The sequence below is a fragment of the Gallus gallus genome, chromosome 7 (genome assembly GCF_016699485.2).
Source record: "Gallus gallus isolate bGalGal1 chromosome 7, bGalGal1.mat.broiler.GRCg7b, whole genome shotgun sequence".
NCBI classification, from domain to species: Eukaryota; Metazoa; Chordata; class Aves; order Galliformes; family Phasianidae; genus Gallus; species Gallus gallus.
Window position 1 is genome coordinate 17,610,156 of NC_052538.1, and position 15,918 is coordinate 17,626,073.

General features: G+C 37.6%; 1 protein-coding gene across 2 annotated transcripts in view; it reads left to right on the top strand.

Moving 5' to 3' along the window:
• The first annotated feature begins 66 nt into the window (after positions 1–66).
• The window catches only part of METTL8 (methyltransferase like 8), a 79,573-nt gene continuing 63,721 nt past the window's right edge, over positions 67–15,918 (top strand). For both annotated transcript variants that reach the window (XM_040704193.2, XM_040704191.2), the window contains exons 1-2: positions 67–268; positions 7,816–7,876. The gene's annotated coding sequence lies outside the window, so the exon portion shown is untranslated. The remainder of the gene's footprint in view (positions 269–7,815; positions 7,877–15,918) is intronic.

Consider the following 15,918-nt stretch of genomic DNA (forward strand, 5'->3'; position numbering starts at 1 on the left):
TGTAGTGCTGAGGGGCCGCGAGGCGAGTGCCGCCGAGGGCGGGCTGGCGCACGCGCATCCCCTTCTGGTGCTCCTGGACGGCCGTGAAGTGGGCAGCGCGCGGGAAGCGCGCGTGCGGCGTTAGCCGTTAGGGCGCCTCGCGCCTTCTCCACACGGGGCCGCGCCTTCGCGCCTTCTCCACACGGGGCCGCGCCTTCGCGCCTCCGGTAGCGGGCTGCCCTGAGGTGAGCGGGCAGTGGCGGGACGCCTTGTGGTGTGTGACAGACAGGTATGAGGTGACACGGTTTTTTGCTTTCCTCAAGTATCAGCTGATAGCGAGGTGACACTGCTGTTCTCCAGTGGTCCTAAGTTAATGAAAGAATATTGCTGCTTGTCTCCTTTGGAGGCATATTTGATGGTTTTCTACTTTTTTTTTTTTTCCCTGAGCTGGTGATTGTGGCAGCTCACATCTCCAAGGAGTGCTCGATTCCTCAGAGCACTGATCTTCCGAAACTTCACCAAAGTAGAAGTATCACGGGCAGCTCACGTGCCTTGACTGTGAGCTCACAGCAGTCTGTGAGAGGCGGTTGTCAGGCAATGACAATCACTTCCAGAGATGGTTAAATTCTCTGCTATTGCAGACACCAATCATTTATTTTAAATCACTGGGTCTCCGAGCACTTAACTCTGTCGAGGATGTGCTCTGAATTCCTGCTGGCCGTGTTTGCGTTGAGGCTCTGTGAATCACAAACTGAACGGGTTGGTTGGCGCTTTGCTGGGATAGCTCCGAGCCTGGGTTGCTGCAGAAGTTGTTATCTGCAGTCTCCCATGTGGCTCGGGGCTCATGCTGCACCTTGAGAAAAATGAGAAGGGCTGTCTGTTGGCTAGATGGCTTCTGATTATTAGATAACCTCCGTGTGTTTTGTGAGGGTATGGGTGTTACCGTTCGGAGAAACCGTAAGTGCTTATCAGTGAAACTGTCAAAGAAAATTGTATGATGTGTCAGAGGGGATTCCATCTTTCTTCAGAGATGGAAATGTGAAAGTAATGAACTTCCACAAGCAGCTGTCATCTCTGATTTTCTTTTTACCTGAGTTTTCTAATGTCACTTATGATAATGTGTGTACCTCGGAGCAGAGATATGTGTGTTTATTGTATGCTATAGCTATGCTTTTTGTTTGGCCATGCAATCAATCAGTCTTACATCTGAAGTTTTCTAGTAATGTCTCCTAAGTTTGCCTTTAAAGTTAAACATAGGAACCAGATGTTTCACATTTGTGATGAATTTAGCCAATTGATTTTTGATGATTTGCTGAAGCGTATTTCTTGATCCTGAGCCTACACTGACCTGCTGAATGTCTTATTACTTTTTGTGTTAGTCTTTCATTTTAGAAAAATAGGTAATTTTTGCAACTGTGACATCCCTTTTTTTATTTGTAAATGACAGTCATAGTTTTCAGAGAGCTCTGACTCGGTCAGTGTAGCAGTGACAGAAACGTGGACAGAATGATAACTCTGCAAAAGCATGTGTGATTTTTTTCGCAGTCATTAATCTCACAAGTGATAGTGGTATCAAGTGAAATACTCAGATAAATCTTTCTTCAGCTGTTAGTCTCACAAAGTGTGTGGTGGGAGGACAGATCTGAGAACAATGCTGTTTGTGGGTACTTTCACGTGAGCACTTTCTCCTAGCCTCAGCTTCCTGCTGACAGCATCATTTGGAATAGCAAACCCCAATTTCATCGTGTGATAGAATGAGTAGAAGCTACACTGTGAGGTGGCACCTTTCTATCTGCAGGACTGAGGAAACAGTAGCTTTTAAGGGTTTAATGCGCCGGGTCTGGGGTGAACACAGCCTAGGTAAGACCTGAGCACCTGCCCTAGCCTAAGTTACCCACATAAACAGAATTAGTGTATTACTGAGAAACTAGTTTGGTACATGCAAAGGAATGAGAAACATAAATTTGGTCCCTGCTGCAGACAGGCAGGAATCCATACTAAACACAGGAAATCATCAGTCAATTCAGAAGAACGTCTGCTTGTGTCTTTTGGAAAACATACTTTCCATGCTGCCTGAACTGGGAGAAGGGTGGATGGCAAAAGTGAGTGGACCATCGATATGCCGTGTCACCCTGCTGGGCTGCTGGAGAGCAGCGCTGATGTGCTGCAGAGCGTGAGCCCAAAAGCTATGCTGGAGAGGGTGGTTCCTTCCTAAGTAACTGCCACTGCTGCGATGGCCTCTAGCAGTATGAGAGACTGGGAGAAGGCAGCTGGCCTGCCTTCCACTGAGAACATCAGGCTCCATTTTAACTTTCTCCATCTTACAGACTCCATGGGCTTAAAATAATCAGGAAGATCTCATCCCATAATGTAAAAATGTAATGTTTCTATTATCATTATGGTAGTCTGTGTTTTTCCCTTAGAAAATGTGCGGCAGTGTTAATATGGGTTTCTCTCTGCCCATCTCCCCCCTCTTATTCCTTCTACAGGGACATATTTTGTTCCTGTTGTGTCAGAGTAAGGTGATGGTGAATGATGGGTTCTTTCAAAGATGTGAACACTTTTGCAATCTGATAACCTTTGGCACAAAACACATACATGAGTGAATGGTCCAGCACTTAAGAGTGATTCACTACTAAGCATTATAGAAAATAGGTTTACTAGTTGAAAAATTTCAAGGCAAGTTTTCCTTCTTCAGTGTGGTCTGTGTACGGGGCTCTCATTTTTTTTCTATTATGTGGTTAAGGAGAGAGGAGATGAGAGCTTCTTAAGGGATCCTGTAATGCACCAACACCCGCACTAGTTCTAATGGTTTTAAGAGAGAGTATGAAAACTGCCAACAGATCAGCCACAGGAATTATTTTGGGATGTGTTGTATGCCAGGCTGTATTCTGCCCTCAGTTTGTACACCATACTCCCATTAATGTTTACAGAAGTTTAGTGTGATCATCAAAGTGAGAATACGCTCACATGTTTGTTAAGGTGATAAGAGAGTTCTTTTTGTAAGCTTTTTGTTGGTGTGACTAACCAAAAAGGTAATAGGATAAATGAAAAGAGAGTAACAAGACCGCAGGGTGTAGAATTCAGAGTTCCAAGCTGCTGGTGTTCTGTTCTCGTGAGATGATATTTTGTTTCTGTAACTGGTGTTGAAGAAAGGTGACTTGCAGTTCACTTTTCGTAGCATCACATTCATTTGGGGAGGAGCTGAGTAACTCAATGGCAGCAGCACTAAGTTACGTTTTGGTGCCACAGGGTACTTACTGCTAACGGTCATGTAAATTGGGTTTGCTGGGTTTTGGGGGTGTTTAAAAGAAACTTGCTGATGTTTTGGAAGAAGGTCTGAAGAAATTACATGGAGGTGTATACTATAGAGCTAAACACGTAAGCAGCATTTTTAATATATTTCTCAGAACATCTGCTTTTTAACTGAAATAAGCCTTTGGTTTTAGTAAAGTTGCAAGGCAGTAGATAGTTGGAGATGGACTTTTTTTAACAAAACCCAAATTATTTATGCCTTATTTATAACATATATGAGCAGAAAGGAGATGGTGTTGTAAATCTCTTCTAACCATGGTTGCAGCTATCTGCCTGTCCCTAAGCACCTGGCTGGGACGTATCACAGGTGGCAGATGGAGCACAGCGAGAAGGGACCAGTTACAGGGGCACGTTCTGTGCCCTGAATCGCTCTGCAAAGAGTTGGCCCAAACCAAAGGTAGCCCTTCTCTGGCTGGGTGTTTACCTGAGTGTTATAGAATTTAAACCTCCTTGTTCACAGAGAGAACATACTAGCAGTGGTGTTTAGGCTTTATACAATTTGGAATGTCTGTAATGGAATTTCCTGCAAATCTAGCTGTAGCAGAAATGCTGAGTCATGGCCTGAACCAGTGATTGAGCACCTGGTGGGAAGGCAGGGCCGACCCACTGGAGCTCAGGTGCATGCAATGTACCTCAGTGATTGGAAGGGGGTGGAGCCAGGATCCACCCCTTCTCAGACCTCATTTAAGGGCTGGCAGTGGTGAACCAAACTTAGCCGTGCTCATAGCATTTCACTTAATCTGTTTGGCAAATGGTTTGGATTGTCTCCTCTTGAGGAATAATCTGATTGGTGTAAGTAGTTTGTTTTTACTCTTTTTCCAAAAGTTTTAAGAAAAAACCTGGTTAGGTGTGAATGGCACATCATTCAGTGCCCTTAATTGCATTAATGCATCTATATTAGGATGGAAAAAAGAGAAAAATCAAGCTGCAAAGGACTTCTGTAAGTTTTCTAAATTGAATATGTATGAACTTGTGAACTTGTGTACGGTTAATAAGTTTGTATCTTCCTGTGATGCTTGACTTTAACACTCCAAAAGACTGTTCAATGAGACACACTGTGTAATGTTCCAAATAAATACTGCTGCTATTTTTTGTCTGTACGGGTGGATGCGTTGTTGGCAAGTGTTTATCCAACAACTGTTTTTAACCATAGGCATCATCAGCACAGGTCTTGATGGCTCTTAGGTTTCAGTTTCCTATGGAGTCAAATCTGTCCTTCCTGCCAGAAAAAGTGTTACAAGGGCGAGCCTGTTTGTGTCAGAGAAGTGGTCTGTGGTTTTGGTTTGTATGTTTGCTGCTGGAATCTGTCTCAAGTTTTAAGGAAATAAGGTCTATGTTATATGTGAATTGTGGTTCTGCTGAAGGTTGGACATCCTTTCCATGTTGAGCATGTAATGCTGTGAGTACAGGAGGGAACAATCTGCATGTAATCCTTAGCAGGAAATGCTGTGTCATGAAACAGTGGTTTGGGATCTTCTGTAGTATGAGTAGTTTACAGGCAAAAAAGTATAAAGTATTTAAAGTATTTAGCTTGTGGTTGTGGGAAGTCCATGAGTTTAGTAGGAAATAGAATAGTTTGGGTATTCTTTAAAAGATCCTCCATGATATGGCAGCTTTTTTTCTGCATTATTCATACAAAGCAGAGTCTAACCTGGTAAATCTCTAAGTTTTGTAGCAATGTGACAGATTAGTTTTGTAAGTATGTTTTGTTTGTATTTTGCATTATTTTTTTTTACAGTTGTGTAGTAAATGTTTATTAGAGCTTGCTAAAGTTATATAGGTTAAAAACCTATTTACAGCTGTTTTGAGACAGAAGTGTGTGGTGTTTAAGCAATGCTCTAATCAGGGAAATTTTTTGTTTCAGTGTAGTCATACAGTGTTGTATCTTCTTGGTTACCTGGAACATGGCTGCCATTCAGAAATTAGGAAGAACATCCATTAAAGATGCTTTCTCACTCCATTGCCTGGAGATAGCAGATGTTCAACTATTATCGTATGTCTACAGCCATTTAGATTCCAAAATGAAGAAGTAATAACAGATGTATTAGATATTATCATTTTTGTTTATTGGTAAGTCAATTGTTTTGTGTAATTCCTTCATCATAGAAGGAATTTCATGTCTGAAAGAACAATTCGTTCTAAAATTGACCAGTTTTCCAAATTTTGTCCTTCCTCTTGAATCCTGGGGGCAAATGTCTTAAATTGTCATTTTCCCATTGAAATCTGGAAAGGAGTGTTTTATCACCAGTAGCTTTTGTCCCTGTGTTACAGGCAAGTCTTTAGTTTCTCTTATTCTCAGTTTCTTAATGTGTAAAACTAATTATACCTATTCCAGTAACAGCATCTCTTACAGCTGTGTGAATTGATATTTGAAAGGGTGCTTTTTGAATGGAAGGCATAATATGTAATTTTAAATATTATTGAAACCATTTTTGTATGGTGTAGAGCATAAGCTCTTTGCTAACAAAGAAATCAACAACTGAATTGTACCTGTATGATTTTTGAGTTTTCCCTCCTGTCACATTTCCTGAGTTGGCTGAGGTATCCTCATACCACAGTGTATGGGAACTGCTAAGTCAGGGCCTGAACCTCTGATTGATCACCTGAGGCAAGCACTGAGTCAGCTCTGGGAGCACAGGTGAAGGCAATTCAGCTGTGTGACCAGAAGGGGTGGAGCCTGGCTGCACCTCTCCTAGACCCCATTTAAGGGCTGATGGCCACTGGAGAAGGATCTCTGGTTGGAGATCCCTCCCTTGTAGAGTCCTTCTTGTGAGCCTAGGTCTTTGGAGATGGGTGAGCACCTTTCCTTTCCTTTTGGAATACCGTCTCATCTGCGCCAGTCTTTCCGACTGTTTCACCATCCCATCCGTGCCAATCTTTCTCATTATAACACAGATATGAGGAAGGGATGACAAGTGTTATCCAGGGTTTTACAGAAGTTAATACCAAATCAGGGTTATGCAGATATACAAGAGAAGTTAAGAACTGGCCTTCCAACTCCTAGTTCTGTGATCAACTCTGCAAAAACATACTAGTGTCCTTAAATAAGAAACAGAAGTAAACATTTAAAATGTTTTAGTCTGTACATTTTTTTGTGGTTAAAAGGTAACCTTCCATGATGGAAATTTATATGGGCCAATGTTTGAACTCATGCAATGTGCAAAAGCGAATTTCATACTTACATCCATCGAGAAGGCAAATTACTTTTCATAGTAGAGGATCAAAAGCATCAGAATGGATATGCAATGTTAATAATACGAAGTTGCATGGTGAGGGTAGAAGAATTGATGGGGCACTTACGGTTCAAGGAATTCAACACTTGTCTTTTATGCTGGAAAAATGTAAATGATGTCACCCTTATCTTCTAGTACAGAGTTATCAGACAGACATCACTAAGTGCATCATATATCTGGCATTAAAATGACTGAAATGTTATTTCCCCCTATTTCTCTTCTTTTGGAAGCCTTACAGTATCTTATTGCAAATGGAAAAAAATCTAGATGTAATGGTGCAAGAAGCAAAGATCTGGCTGTAGTCTAAATGCTGGATTTTTGCTGTCCTATCTCAAAGCTAATTGAAATCCAAGATGTAATAAGGCGCTGACAAATACCTTTCTGCCCCACTGAAAATGTCATCTTTCTATTGAACACTTTCCTTGTAAATTCCATTTGCAGTAGGAGAAGATATTTTGCATTTGAATCAAGAAGGTCACTACTTTGGATCAGGCGATATGGTGTACACTGCAGTTGCTTTTAGATGAAATCGATCCTTTACTGTGTACTGTTCAGTCTTACTAAGTGTAAGACTGAATTTTTACACCTAATTATTTCTTGTTTCATCTGGATGAATTGGTAACTCTAACACTGCTGTCACTCTTTGGTCTGTTGATATATGAGTGTGACAGTTCACTTAAAAGCCAGTTATTCCCTAGCTAGCAATATGTTTTAAATATTCAGTTGCATTTCTTTAGTAAAAACAGTGGGATCGCAGTGGTTTATTTATTGATATCTCTCTAAACGTATATACACCTCTAAAGTACTGTTGGAAACCAATCTGTTAAGCAGTGGAGTTAATTTTATTTAGATTTCACAATGTTGTCTAAAATGAAAGGGAATATCTTTAATTTACTGGCTTTTTATTTATCTAAAAAGACTAATGTATAGTCAGGGTTGTTAAATTCCCTTGTTTTATTTACTGAAACATGTAGGGCTCAGATGTTGATGTGGCTCTTTGTGTAATTGAATTGTTTCTGTGTTTCGAAGAATAATACTAGGAAGCTGTGAGATTAGAGATTGCTGTATTGAGCATTTGACTGAAATATATTTAAAACAGGATTTTTATATGATAATGTATCAACTGAAAATTCTGATTGGATAAGAGTGTTGGAAATGCTTTAGAAGATTCATAACCAATACTAAATTTGTGAGTCTAGTTACAGTGAATTACCTAAAATTTTATCATAAAGACAACAATTTTTATTATAGAAGCTGTGACTTACTCTGAATCTTCCTTTGTTCACAGGACGCTCACTGGTGGCTGAAGAGTGTGTGACAGGCTGGCAAGTGGCGTGGCATGACATAAGGTTTGCATAGAATTAATTTTTCATTTATACTATCTTGATCTACTGTGTTTCAGGGTCAGTAATCTGTTCCCTTAAACTGCATTACTGTTAGGTGTTGTGTTGACCGCGAGATCGTATATTAAGTATATTAACATAATATTAAAATTCCATGATGTAGGGAGTATATCAATCCATGCATGCAATACATAAAATAACAATCAATGCAATACAGATATTGAGGTTATTTTACTTTACAAATTCAGACAGTGAATGTAGTCAAAATATGCTCTAAATATCTTATAACTTCAACCAGAGAAGAGCTTTATGAGGAATTTCAAAAGAAAAAGGTGTTATTTCAGTAGTTATCGTAAGGAAGGGAAGAATAAGAGATGAAAATTGCAATAAGGAACATTTTGTAATTGGTGACAATTTAGAAAAACTATCGGGATATGTTTGACAGCCTAATCCTTGAAACTGAATATGTTCTCTTCAAATTGAAAGTGGTAAGATTAGACTGTTATTCTGAGAACAAGCATGAGAAATACTAGCCTCGATATAATTGTTTTGGAAGGTTTTTTAAGCTAATGAAAAGAAGGTCATACAATGAAAGTGCTTCATATAACAGTAGTATCTGCTAACATAGAAGTGCATTCTGGCAAGAATAAATAATTTCTAAGCTTGATATAGCCAGTATGGAATGCAGATATGTATCCAAGTTAGTAAACATTAAATCAAGGTTTGTTTCTACTTGTGAATAATCCACTCCAGCAAGAAATTGAACTGTGGACTATTGCATCTGAAATTATTAGGTCTCCTTAGAGAGCCAAAATGGAGTCTGTATGTTCTGTCATCAGTAGGTCAAAGATCTCTGCACTGTAATGCACGAAGGTGTGTGCTCCTCAGGTTTCCTCTATAATCAAAGGCCTTGTTTCAGAATAGTGATAGGACCTTGGTGTTCTGAGTTTTCTAAAGTGTAGAATGTTTGAACATAGGACTTCTGATATTCTAAATTTTTTTAAATAAGAACAAAAATACCGTTCTGAAATGTCTTGATAGGAAAATAGGAGGTTCTAAGCTGCAAGCGAGTGTGGGAGTTTGCAATAGTAACAGTATTAGCTGAAAAAAGAGGATAAACATTGAAGGAAAAATATTCTTTCACATTTTGCTTGAAAGGGAAAGAGGCTAAAGCAAAGAAGAGGCAATCAGAGTGGGTGTCAGGAGGCTGAGGAGGTATGAAAGGAATTTTCTGAAGCCTCAGGGTAGAGGTATCAGATACAAATCAGAATTGAAGATCTTACTGTAAAACAGAATATATTAATTTCATCCACTCACATCAGTGTTTTATTAATTGAACCCATAGAGAACACAGATGCACGATTATGACTACTCTGTTAATTTTGTAAGCCTTCATAACTTGATATTTTTGGTCTTGTGCCTAGATGCACAATACTAGTGGACTATGGCTTATCATATACAAAATAATTCTCACGTTCTTGTAGAGTCGGATTTCTTAGCAGAATATCCCAGCAACCAGAACTGTGTAGGAGAGTCCAGGTAAAATATGTTTAAGTTATTTTTGCAAGTCTTTAATGAAAAATGTTGTTATAAAACTTACAGCAGCAGCTAGGAAACATAAACATATATTCAAGTTGATGAAAGCTAAATAGGTAAGCCCTCTGACATCACGTCTGATGTTCTTTGATATAACGAGAAGAAAAGCTTCACGTTTATGAAAACTACATTTCCAGTAACATAGAAATGAATTGCAGCACATGTTTGCCAGTTCTTTTTGACCTAGTGAAACAAAAAAATTATTCATCTTGTTTATTCTGTAACAAGTGGCTGTGTTTGTGTGATAACACTATAATCATCAACACTGACTTGTGGGATGTTAACAAAATATCCAGTAAGCATGTTTGTTTCAAGCAAAGCAGAAGTATTCATGATTTCATCTTTGGAGTGATGTGAGACACTTTTATTGTAAAAATGTAGGCCTGAGCACCTTAGACCTGCAGTCATAATTGAACTGAGTTTTCAAGTAAGTACTTGGTGCTTTGTGTGTTGAATTCAGTGAGAAGCATTCTTATTATTTGTATTACTTACAGGGGCCTTGTTCAGAACCAAAGGACTTTCCTATGTGAGGGGTGTGCAAAAAGATAGTTCTTTGAATGGTTGTATGAGTCAAGTATAATATTAATTGCACTGAGCAGGTTAGTGCTAAAAAAGAACAGTGTAGTATGGTAGATTAAAACTGTCCAGTTCTGTGACATTTACCAAAAGCTGACAGTACTTCAGTCACTGATATGCTGAGATCGCTGTCAGCTTTGAGGTAAATGTCACAGAACTGGACAGTTTTAATGGAAGAGCTCCAGAGAGCTGGCAAAATTATATCCTAACAGCTTAGACAATTTTTTAGTGTGCTGTGATCAGTTTATCACTAGGCAAAACTAAAATGATAGCAAATACTTACATCTTATAGATATTTTCCTTATGGGTAGGATATAAGGATAAGGGCTCTCAAACTGACAGAAAACAACCCAAGCTTAAATGCACACTGAAAACCCCAAAAGGGCAGTTGTACAGAGTAGTACTTCTGTATTTACTCCTACTGTGTTTTGTTATGCAGATAAATCCTTCTGAGGTTGTTAGCTAAATTTTATAATATTTCTAAATCTACAAAAATTAATAACTGCCTTGTGTTTAGAAGAACAGTCAGTTCCATTAGTATGTACAAACACAGCGATGGCAACTAAAGCTACCTTTAACCCTACCAATCTTAGTTTTAGGTGGCACATGAGAAAGAAGTTGAACTTTCAGTTCCTTAGACAAGTCTGAGTCAAAGAGTTTAAAAAAAAAAAATCATTTTATGGAGATATCAGACATGCTGTCTCTGACACACGGATAGTATTCATAGAATCCCTCTGTGCCTTTATTTCAGAGGAAGAATGCAGCTGCACTTTAATGTATTAAAAATATTTCTGAGTAAAATTCATATTGAAATCCAAACTGTATCTTTTATCTTGTGACTTTAGCACCAAGCAAAAAAATCATAACTGTGGTGTCTTTGGACCAACAATCTTAAAATGTCCCTTTTCTCAGTGTGTTTGAGGGGTAAAAAAAAAAAAATCCCCAACCAAATGTACCATCAGCCGGAATGTCTTTGTTTGTAAGCCAGCACTTCATAAAAGATGTATCAGTTATGTTCTGTGGCTGCAATATGACTTTGAATGTAAACTCAGAAGCTTCTGATAGTCCATTGCTTACACAGTACTGCAGTTTTGTAAAATAGCTTAAATGTCAACAGGAAATGTGGTTATACATGGAATGTTGCTGTGGATACGGAGCTCTATGGCATGTAATCTCCAAGCCATTTTCAGAAGGTTTTATCATTTGAAGCATGTTAGTGGAGCGTGGTATTCTGAACTAATACCCTTTTGTAATAAATTCACCTAGCAGTCAATTGCTTATACAGTTGAAGGTGATGTATTAGGCTGCTGTTATGCATGTTATTTAATAGTCCAGAATAAAAGATTGTTTGACACATGACAGTAATAATTTAGCATGTTTTATGTTAGTAGGTAACATTTCAAGGTTTTAAAGTTCATCTTTACTTTTTGGATTGTGACAAGCTATAGGCTCAGATGATTGCTTGGATAAAATCTCCAATTTTATGTACAACAGTATGGTGCATAGACTTCTGATTTTTGTGTAAGTAAATATCTTTTAGAAGTTGTTTTGAAATATTGTCTTCAGAATGTGTATTTCCTACAAAAAAAAAATTGCTAGCATTAGCTGGCCATTCTTGTGTGTGTGTGTATGTAGGCACCTGCACAGCTGTGCATTACTTTTTTTGTTCTAAGAGATGTCTTGACTCAGAGTAGGCAGACAGGAGTTCACTTAGTCACTCTTCATTTAGTTACTCTTGCTCTACATAGATGTATGAAAATATTGTTATTGTATGTTTAAACATGATTTTTCTAAGTAATACAAATGTCAGTACAAAATATAAGGAGAGGAGAGGAACAAACATGAGGAGTTGTTTTTACTCTTTCAAACTTTAATAAAGATTTTTCTACTCTCCCTCTTCATTTTTAATGATTTTACAGGCTTAAAGTTCAAAGAAAATGAATTGATTAAGAAAACCCACTGAGATATACAAATACTGTGTATGACTCAAAGCAGTCCAATTTTCCATTTTGAATAGCTGTATTATTGCAGAATCCTTACATCAACAAAAAGGTGGGAAATTTCTACATCCAAAAAAGCTATGAGAGCCAAAGGAAATATTTTGTTATACAGGGCTGTGAAAGCTAGCTCTGTATTTAAAAACAACAAAAACAATAAAAACCAACATTCAAAATCCTCACAAAAACCAAAACCAAATAAGTAGATACATAGTGGGATATGTAACAGCAAAATGGAAGTGTAGTATTTATCTGTGATCAAAGAACTGTTGAAATTTATGAATTCACTTATTTTTTTTTCAATTAATATGTTGATTGCATGTTAAGTACTATCAGGTTTAGGGAACTTATGTCTATGAACTTGAAATAACTTAATTTCTTGTAGTTAACATTTGGAATGCATAACTCCAGGAATCTTAATGCTTAGAAATCTCAGTTTGAGAAGTAGTACCTATTTTCTATGTTACTGCTGATGTCCTATAGTACATTTAACTTGCTTTGTAAGACTTCTGCAATTACTGATCATTACTTGCTTGGGGATTACAAAATGATCATGGCACTCTAAAGTAGTAAAAAGCCCAGGCAGTACCATCCTCTGAAACAAAAGCAACTATAGAAGTTACCTACTTATTTATTTTCTTCACTTCATTGTCCTTCCATGTAACTGAGTTATCTGAGTCTGACTACCTGCATACAGGTAGGGTTGGATGTTACGCTGGTACCTCTGCTGCAAGTCTTTTTCATTGCTGAATGTTTCAGTAAAAATCTGTTGGTTGTGGACAGAAGAATGAACAATCTGCCTTCTTGATTTGCAATTTTCATTTAGTTTCATAGAGAAGATTGAGTTTACTTTGTCATAATTATAAATAATGATATAGAAGGAAAACAGCTGAGTAGCAGAGGATCCTTTAGTTACAGAAGAAAGTATAAAAAAAATCCAGTGATCAAAAATGGAAAGTAGATAAATTCAGACTAAGGTGCTTTTACAAAATTATTTGATTACTATTTGGCTCAATGTATCTCCTAGAAGATAGGAAGAATATTCTGACATCTAATTTTTTTCCTGTATATCCAAGACGTAATTTCTGAACTGATTCAGGAATTATTGTTTAAAGGCTAACCTGAACTTGCACTGAAGTTTGTCATTAAAAATCTCATTAGCCAACCAGAGAAATCAGAGAAGGGAGAAATAAGGGCACTTGTTCCCCATAGTGTTCTCCTCTCCACGAAAGAGAAAATAAAATAAATGTGATGTAACAGGAGTTAGATTTTATAACAAACTCATAAAAAGGGGGGTTGGGAGGGGAATATAACACCCCAAACCAGGTCTAAATTTTGTTTTGAGAAGAAAAAGAAATGGTTTTGTGAGGTAAATTAATTCTAACTAATCTGCCCTAATCCTTGTAGTAATTTTGTAGTCTTTTATCAGGTTACTGGGTTTCTCTTCAAAATAATTCAGTGTTCAGGGGAGCCTCAGTAGAATGGAGTGTTCACAGAGCCTTTAGGTAGTGTCAGTTCTTCAGGTAAACATGTAAAGACCCAGAAGCTTGTCTGTATTGCATAGATGTAAAGATTTACTAAAATTTCTATTTGAGAAACCATGATACTAAAGGTAATATGCTAAAATATCAAGCAATTATTATTAGTGGCCCTATGATAATGTTTTATGTCATGAAATTCCCTTTGAAGCTTTTGCAGATAACTGAATATCAGAAATAGGTTGTTACTATGTAGCTGTAAAACCAGTACTGTAACAGGCACAACATAATTAAAGAGTCCTTTATATTTAATAAATCTTGTGAAATAACTCTGTAGTCAACAAGATGTGGAAACAAAATCGCTTATTCTTTGTGGTTAGGTGATGTGATTTTGATGTCAGCCTGAAATGTTGTCCACACGACTTTAAAAAAAAAAAAGAATAACTGTAGAATATTTGCTTAAGTTATGAGAAGAGACAGCATCATATAATGAGATTTAGTAGGTATTTTTATTGTTTTACTTACAGTTAAATCACACATCTATTATTTATTTGGTGTTTTTAATTAGAAAAACTATTAATAATTTGGTTAGTCTAAATTACATTTCAGGGCTTCTTCCCTCTCAATGCTAAACTCTCTCCAACTGCCTTCTGCTCTCAGAAGTAGTCATCTTTCTGTGTAGTCTTGCTTTGGTTATGAGGTTCCTTGTGCTACAATATATATATTTCAGTATCTCAAAACATTGTGTTCTGCAGAGTACTGTAGGATTAATGAAAGAAAAGTCTGAAAACCATCTGTAAATGATATGATGTTACATGATCTGCCTCATTAGCAAAGATCTTATGCATTGTTTTAACCTTCAGTGTGTGATCCAAAGTCAAAGAACGTGCAGAAGGTGATGATTGCTAAAATAACTCTAACTGTGCACAGTTCTACAATCACTCTTCTTTACCGAAAAGCCCTGCTTTTCGGTAAAAAAAGGCAAATCTCCACATGCTGAATTCTAGTGACAGTTTTCCTTGATTACGCTTACGTTACAAGATGCACCATGGACAACTCTATACACAAACAGTATATTGTTACAGTTGGACGTTAGCATTAAAACACAAATAGTTTATTTGCTTATCTGTGATCCTGTTTACCTGTAGTTGCTTATCTGGACTGGCTTGAGAACAGTAGCTATCCAGTCTTTTATTAGATACAGCATAATCTAAAATAGAGGCTGAATAAAATAATTGACCGAAGAATGTAGCTGCAGATGATATTGTCTGTGTGCTCCACTCTGTCCTTCCCTTTTCTGTCTCTCCCTAGGGAAAAAGCAGTTATCTTCCTTACGCTAAATCTAGCTCCTCTCCAAAGCAATCATGTAAATCTGAGTGTCAGTCTCACAGCAGAATAAGAAGTCAAATCAGCAGGAAAATTCCACATAAGAGCAACAGGCAGCCTCAGGAGAAAAAATAACAAAAATACCCTCTCAAACTCTTCCATTTATTTTCTCTCAAAAGTAAGAGTTCCACTCATTAAAACACTCAGAATTTCTTGTAATTTTTAAGGTAATGTTCTTCCAGAGAGTAACAACTCATTATTCAGCAGGCTTGCCAGCCTTCCAAAGCATTTTATTTCAAAGCCATTTTCTGAATAAAAAAATCTGTGTGGAGAACAAATTGAAGTTACTGCTTTCCCTAGTGCTCTACATACTGGCTACACAAGCTGTCTTCTCTCAAAATGGGCCAGACCTGAAATTATGGATTTAAAGTAACAGGAAACTGTTGGCTGTAGCTGATAGGATGGATTTTACATATCTTACCTAAAGACAAACTCTAAAACAAACAGACAAAAAATTTTAATTCAAATATTTAGCATTAGGTCAAGAATCCAATGCATTCATTGTTATGACAGTTCTACACATTCAGAAATGTTACTAGTAATTTGATTATGGACACTATGATTAATGCTATTAAGTGTGAAATAATGCAGTTTGTAGGGAAAATGTGAAATCCGTGAATCCTTCATAGGATTGTTATCACCTAATTTAAGGTTATTACCTTGGCATTGCTGGGAAGAGCTGAAAGCATGTGCAGGTGTAGTCAGATCACTTTACAGGGGTTCCTCTATTCATCTCTGTGTTGGTACCTGAGTGATAACTGAAATTTCTAGTTGTAACAGTAATGACAATCATGTCCTGCAAAATCAGATTTACACTGAATTTTGCCATCCAAGCTGGAGTATTTAGCTTTGTGGAAGACTTTGTGCCCTAAATGTGTGCTCCTGCTGTTCTAACAATAGGAAATAGCTGCAATAGGTCAGTTGTAAGAGGCAAAACATCTTCCAGTATAGATGGCCTGAGAAGTAAGCAAGTCAAATCCATGAGTAGTGCCAGTGTAACATGTCCAAAATAACT